The sequence below is a fragment of the Octodon degus genome, unplaced genomic scaffold (genome assembly GCF_000260255.1).
Source record: "Octodon degus isolate 3935 unplaced genomic scaffold, OctDeg1.0 scaffold00092, whole genome shotgun sequence".
Lineage (NCBI taxonomy): Eukaryota > Metazoa > Chordata > Mammalia > Rodentia > Octodontidae > Octodon > Octodon degus.
This window is the reverse complement of record NW_004524668.1, coordinates 8485491-8492901: the sequence shown is the minus strand read 5'-3', so window position 1 is coordinate 8492901 and position 7411 is coordinate 8485491. Positions and strand designations below refer to the sequence as shown.

The window sequence follows — 7411 nt, the reverse complement described above, 5'->3', positions numbered from 1 at the left end:
GTTGTTTTTTGCGGAACTGGGGATTGAACTCAGATCCTTGAGTTTGCCAGTCAAGCGCTTATCCTACTGAGCCATCTCCCCGGCCCCAGAATATGATAAATGAATTCTTCAAAATAATTAAATTATTCCAGGCGTGACGGTGCATGCCTGTAAGCACAGCACTCTGGGAGGGTGAGGCAGGAGGGCTGCAAGTTGGAAGTTAGCATTATAATTGAGCAAGACCCTATCTCAAAATAAACAAAAAGGGCTGGGGATGTAGCTCAATGTGGATGTCCCTGGACTCAACTGCTAGGACTACTAAATAAACACATCTTGTCTATAGGTCATATTCTTCTATGTAATTGTCACAATACAAAAACATATACATTATCACCTTTCTGTCAAGTACAAGCGTAAAGCACTTGTTTTCCATTAAGATAGATGGCATAGGCCGGGGAGATGGCTCAGTGGAATAAGCACTTCCTTGGCAAGCGCAAGGGTCTGAGTTCAATCCCCGGTTCCGCAAAAAAACAAAAAACAAAAAAGATAGATGGCATACTTAAATAATACAGTATTGGGGGCTGGGGAGATAGCTCAGTAGAATAAGCACTTGCCTGGCAAGTGCAAGGGCCTGAGTTCAATCCCCAATTCCACCAAAATAAATAAATAATACAGTATTACATAAAGATTTTACTCAATTCAAAAATGCACGGGGCTGGTGAGATGGCTCAGTGGTCTAAAGCATCTACTTAGAACAAGCTTAGCAAAGCACAGGGACCATGGTTCAATCCCCCAGCACCACATGCCAGCCAGCCCCGCCCCCTGGTGGGCTGAGCTGGCCACACACACACACACACACACACACACAAATAAATAAATAAAAATTTAAAAAAAAAAATGCAGAGCCAGGGACAAAGCTCAGTGGCACAAGAGCAGGGTCCTGAGTTCAATTCCCAGTTTACACCCAAGTCATGATCAGTTAGGCAGCATGGCAACACATGCCTATAATCCTCAAGGTCCCAGCAGGCTGACACAGGAGGATGGTTCCTAGTTCAAGACCAGCCTGAACTACAAAGTGAGCTCAAAGCCAGCCTCAGCTGCATAGTGAGACCCTGTCTCTAAAAGACACCCTTCCCCTGCCAGGCCAGCCTGGTAGTTCAGCAGACTAAAGCCTCTGCTTAGACAGAGAGCAGCAGCTGGAGTTTGATCCCCAATCCCCGGTGTGTCCCGCTGGCCCAGCCCCTGGGGAGCACTGAGAGGGCAATGGAGGCTGGGCATGGTAGCTGTAATTCCAGCACTTGGGATGCTGAAAATAGGAGAATCCACTACGAGTCTGATCTGACCTATGTAGTGAGACCCTGTAGACTCTGTCCTAAATATAGAAAAAAAGACCCCCCGTAAAATATTGGGCATGGTGGGAAACATCTTTAATTCTGGTACTCAGGTGATTGAGGCTGTGTATGAGACCAGCCTAGACTAGATAGAGAGTTCAAGGGTCAGCTGAACATGAGCAAGAGCAAGCAAGATCCTGTCTCAAAAAACTAAAAATTTAAATTAAAAAAACCCCGTAAGATGACTGAAAATAAGGCAACAATGTGCTAAATTAACTAAAATACTGCAGCACTAATGTTCGAATCTTGTACCAGGATACAGAAGTTCACTATCAGATGTCAAACTACCTCAATTCAGCCTATAAAAGTTTATTAAATTCTGGGTCAATCTGTCAGCTTCACAAAAAAAGGAATAGAACTTTCTCATTTTATGTATTATTAGGAGAAAGGAGTCAATACTAATAATCACCTATACGCAACACTGTCATGGATGGCAACTAAACATTAACTATATGTAATAATTCCAACATACAGAGACTCTTGTGCTAGTTTACAAAAACAACAAAAACTTGTCACTCTAGAGTTGTCACTTAGTCACTTGAGAAATTTTAATTGCAGATTCAATATTTGTTTGCTGCCTGTTCCTATGACTCACTCAGAAAGGCTCTCCCAAGAATGCTAGGTGTTTGAGAGTGCAGAAACCATAGCTGGGGCACACTGCAAGAGGGAAGTATCGTCGTGACAGTGGATGAGTAAAAGGTGGAAAGAATTCATAACAGAATTTTTTATAAAGTTTTATGAAAAGCAAGCCACTCATAAAAAGCAGGCTTTTCTGCAGAATAACAGGATGGGTTGGGAAAAGCACTCCCAGCTCTGAGAAGCTTTCCTTGGCTCACATGACTGGATTCAGTGTATTTGTTTTATCTCAAGCCTAAGAGGGTTCCTTGTCTGGCTCCTCAAATAGATTCTACACAGCTTCAGACCAAAAGCTGTCTTGGGGGTCAGGGAGATGGCTCAGGAGAATAAGCTCTTCCCTGGCAAGCACAAGGGCCTGAGTTCAATTCCCAGTTCCGCAAAAAAAAAAAAAAAAAAAAAAAAAAAAAAAAGCTGTCTTATCTTAAAAATCATTAACACCTCCTTCCCCAAATGCCTAACACTGTACAGAGCATTTAATAGGTGTTTCATACAATTGAAATAGCCTGGGGCTGGGGAGATTGCTCAGTAGAATAAGCGCTTCCCTGGCAAGCACAAGGACCTGAGTTCAATCCCCTGTTCCGCCAAAAAAAAAAAAAAAGAATTGAAATAGTCTTATATTTATTTTATAAAATACATTCACAGGGCTGGGGAGATAGTTCAGTAGAATAAGTGCTTGTCTGGCAAGCACAAAAGCCTGAGTTCAAGCCCCCGTGGGGGGAGGGGACAAAGTGAGAATGTAATTATTAACCAAATGGCTTCTCATAAAAGACTTAACGCACTAGAACCCCCAAATCAAAAAGATAATTATATATTTCTTCATCTTTAAAATAGCTTTTTGAACTCCAATACTATCATATAACTCAGGTTCTGCTGGACTTTTTTATATTTTTCTGGCTTGCTTTTCATAATAGGTAGCAACCACACAGCTTTGCATCTTACCAAAGAGCTTAAACTACCCAAAGTGAAGCTGGATAAAGGCCATTCTAGAGCTCAGACGCTAAGCAGCAGCATCCTACACGGTTTTTCCTGATCTTGTCCTCTCTTCCTAAAGTCGATATGGTGGAAAGCGAATGATGTCATAGATGTCATGAAGTTGCATCAATACCTGATGATGATTTAGCACAACAATCCAACTTATGGTAAGAAATGTAATGTCAAGCCACCAGGATATTTTACTACATTAATTTGATGTCTCTTTATTAGCACATTAAGATATATAGAATGGCTAATTTTCGACTGTTGGTTCATTTACATCTTTAGCAAAGACCCTAAGAAAACCTATAAATTTATAAGAAAATGCTTTTAGGAGGCTGGGGAGATGGCTCAGTGGAATAAGCGCTTCCCTGGCAAGCGCAAGGGCCTGAGTTCAATCCCCGGTTCCGCAAAAAAAAAAAAAAAATGCTTTTAGAAAAGGAAAATAGTGCTAGATAATATTAAACTAAATAGCTGTCATTTCAACAGCTGAAACCCTTCTCCAGTGCACAACACACCCATGGATCAATGTGGACTGAATAGAAACTGGGTTTACCAAAAGCAAAGTTACAGGGAATAGGAAGCCAACACAAAATAGACAAGACACCCAATCAGATTATACACATTTTGAATAACTCAAAGCTAGGAATTTGACACAGCATCACTATTCATTGTAAAAGCTGCAGACTGAATTCTAAATGATGGTATTTCTTCTTAAATTTTTCTTCTCCCTTTAAATCCATGATGTCATCATTCTTTAGCACAACCAGAACCGATTTGTTACAAAAGGTATTTGTTGTTCCAAGCAAAAGCGATGGTCTCACCGTTTCCTCATAGCGCAATTCCAATGCGTGCCCTAAGGAAGCAACCCCAAGGCGTCAAACAGGCTACCCTAACCTGAATTCAAATACTCCAATTAGCATTGGAATAACTAAAAGTTGTTTCCAAAAAAGGAGTAACAAACACAGTATAACATCGCTGTGAGCAAGCGAAAGCTGGTAATATACCCGGAGCTTCATCTACATCGGTTCGAATCCCACCACCAAAAAAAAAAAAAAAAAAGACAAATAAATAAAAAGCTTTTATTTTCCTAATAAAAGTCGGAAGATCCAACAAAGCATACAAGTATTCCAAGGCTTAACAATCCAAAGGTTCAAACGCACTCCACTAACACTTAGGTCTTTCAGCAGAGACTATCAAGATCTCGCAATTCTGTTTTCTTCATTTACAAATTCGTTCCCACCCTCTACCGTTCCTTTCAACAAACAATTCTCAACAGGAAAACCTGTCCTCGGTCACAACGTGGACTGCCGTCTCAAGCAAGGAGATCCGCAGTTTCCACTTCTCTAAGGGAACACTCAAAAAAAAAGCTGCGGGTTAGGAAAGGCTGCTTGCGTCTTATTCTGCGAGTCAATTCCAAAACCAACCCGTTGCAGCTGCAGCTTAAGGGATGCTGGTCCCTCGCCGCCCACAGACCCCAATTGGGAGGGCACCCGTCTCACGCTCTACTCTGCAAGCAGTTAAGGGCTGGGGGCGGGGGGCGGCAGACTGAAACACTGACACCCTTAAATCCATCCTACTGCCGGCCTCAAACGTCTCGGTAGCCGGGGTTTGAAGGGAAAACCGCCCCGGCTAAGGGGAGAACAGGTTCGTTGCCATCCCCAGGGCTGACTGGAAAGGGGTTCTGCTCCTCCCCGCCCAACCCAGGGGAGACCGAGAAGGACGACAGCAAGGCCCGGAGACTTGCCATGACCGAAGGATACCCTCTAAGCATCCCGCGCTGCGCCGGACCCTAAGGCGCCCACTGCACCCGGGGTATAAAGAGCAAGAGGCGCCGGCTGCTAGCCGCGGCCCCCGGAGGAGAGGCCTCACCTGGCCCAGTCCGCTCCACGTTTTCGGACTCGTTCCGCTGGTGATAGTGGTGAGGGACCCCGGGGTAGGACCAGACCAGGGGCACTCCGCCCCAGGCTGCGCCCGCAGCGCTCGCGAGTCCTCAAGGATGCCAGGACCCCAAACCGCCCAGAGCCGCCATCTTCCTCCACTCAAACGCCGCCGCCGCCGCCGCCGCCGACGCCGCCGACGCCGCCGCCGCGGCTCAGCTCCGGCTGGGAGAAGACAGCGCGGAGAGCGCATGCGCAGGCGCGGCGCGGAGGACGCGGGCGCACTTACGTCAGCGGGGCGGGGCGGGGCGGCGAGGAGCGGCCGCGGGGCGGCGCCATGTTGAGAAGGTCCGACCTTTCCCAGAGGTTCCCAGGCATGCCAGGGCGCAGAAGCTTCCTAGGAGCTAGCCTCAGACTTTCAGCCACTTTTGGCTGCGCTGGCTGAGGTGACTGGAAGGTTTTCCCAATGGTTTGAGGCTAAGACGCTTAGAAACTAACTCACCCTTTTCCCTAGGGCCCATTGAGCAAAGAACGGGGCTGTGGCTCTTGCCAAGAACCCGTGCTAGGGGCTGGTGAGATGGCTCAGTGGTCTAAAGCACCTACTTGGGACAAGCTTAGCAAACACAGGGACCGAGGTTCAATCCCCCAGCACCACATGCCAGCCAGCCCCGCCCCCCTGGTGGGCTGAGCTGGTCACACACACACACACACACACACAAATAAATAAAATTAAAAAAAATATAAAATGTATAATAAAGAACCCGTGCTATTTCACAGGCTTGGTTTGTACAAGCAATGCTTCTCCAAACTGTAGCAACCAGTGTGTGAATTGTTACCACCACCCTTCTCTCCTGGGTGTAAGGGGTCAACTCACATTTGAGACTATAGATGTAAATCTTGTGTTTTCTGTTGTGTAAATGTATATTCACCCACTGTTCTAGGTTGTTTAGTAAATACTGGCTGCTTCTTGCTGTTTGCTAGATAAAATTCCTACCTCACCAATTCCTGTAACCCTCACCAATTCCATAGGGGGCCAGGGAGATGGCTCAGTGGATAAGTGCTTCCTTGGCAAGTACAAGGGCCTGAGTTCAATCCCCCGTTCCGCCAAAACAACAACAACAACAAAAGAATATCAACCCTCACCAATTCCTGTTAACAAAGTTAGCTTACAGAGATGACTTCAAAAGAAAATTAAGGGGGGGGGGGGGATGGCTCAGTGGAATAAGCGCTTCCCTGGCAAGCTCAAGGACCTGAGTTCAATCCCCGGTTCTGCAAAAAAAAAAAAAAAAAAAAAAAAAAAAGAAAAGAAAAAGAAAATTAAATGGGCTTTAACTTCCTGTAACCTCGGGCTATGCAAGGCTGCATGCAAGTACTCAGGTGCAAGATAACCAGAAACTGAAAGAAAGCCCCAGGAAATGTAGTTTGAGTAGTGGTCACAATGACCCTGAAAGCATTATTGTGTGTCAGACAATGAATTTGTTTACCAAATGGAATGTGATTCCAGGTTTTAAACACCCCCCTGCTTCCTGGGCTAGCCGCCTTTCAGTCTTTTAGTCTTCTCCATGAGAGCAGACTGGGACCCTGAGCTCAGTAATAAACGGCTTTCCAAATTCCCATCTGGCTGATCTGGTTCCCATAACACTAGGGATTGAACCCAGGGCTATTGCCCCGAGCTACATCCCCAGCCCTTATTTTTTGAGACAAAGCCTCACCAAATCACTTAAATTTCCCAGGCTGGAGAGCCCGAAGCGATGGCTCAGTATAAAAAGCACTTCCCTGGCAAGCGCAAACACCGGAGTTCAATCCCTGGTTCTGCAAAAAAGAAAAATTTCCCAGGCTGGGTTTACAAGCATGTGCTGCCATGCCTAGTTTACGAGCTCCATTTTCCAAATGAAGAAATTTAGGCATAAAAACCATTCACCATTAGTGGAATAAGTGCTTCCCTAGCGAGCACAAGGACCTGAGTTCAATCCCCGGTTCTGCAAAAAAAGAAAAAAGAAAAAAACCATTCACCCACCAATGGTGGGGGGGGGGGCGGGGCATGGAGGATTTTGACTCAGGCTTTCCTGGTTTCCAAGCTGGCTTTACTTCCTGTTATCAGTTTACCAGAAGATGGGGTCCAGCCACGTCACCCTTCAAGGGAACAACTTTAGGAACTCATCCTTGCAGCATGTGGTCTAAAGATATGCCAGGGATATGGCACTCAACGGCTTCAGTCTTCACCTCCTGGACCCAGCACTGGAGCAAACTTGGGCTGTCAAAAGACTACCCTAGTATAAAGTGGACCTCCTAGGGCCTCTTGGGAGATCGGACAGGCTCAGCAGCCAAGTGCTGCCAAGCTTCGAGGAGCATGCCTATAACCTCGGGTATTCCAGAGCCAGGGGCAAGATTACTTGAGCCCAGGGATACAAGATGAGTCCGGGCAACATAATCAGACTACATTTCAAAGATAAATAAAACCCCTCTCCGGGTCTAAGTCAGCTTCACTCTAGAAAGCACTTACACTCTTCCAGGAATAATGGCAGGACCCCTGGGAATACATTCAGAACATCC

The 7411-nt window shown here is 45.9% G+C and overlaps 1 protein-coding gene across 1 annotated transcript in view; it reads right to left on the bottom strand.

Moving 5' to 3' along the window:
• Positions 1-5042, bottom strand: part of Fbxo42 (F-box protein 42) — a 103311-nt gene extending 98269 nt beyond the window's left edge. The window contains exon 1 of the mRNA XM_023722540.1: positions 4851-5042. The gene's annotated coding sequence lies outside the window, so the exon portion shown is untranslated. The remainder of the gene's footprint in view (positions 1-4850) is intronic.
• Positions 5043-7411: the final 2369 nt, after the last annotated feature.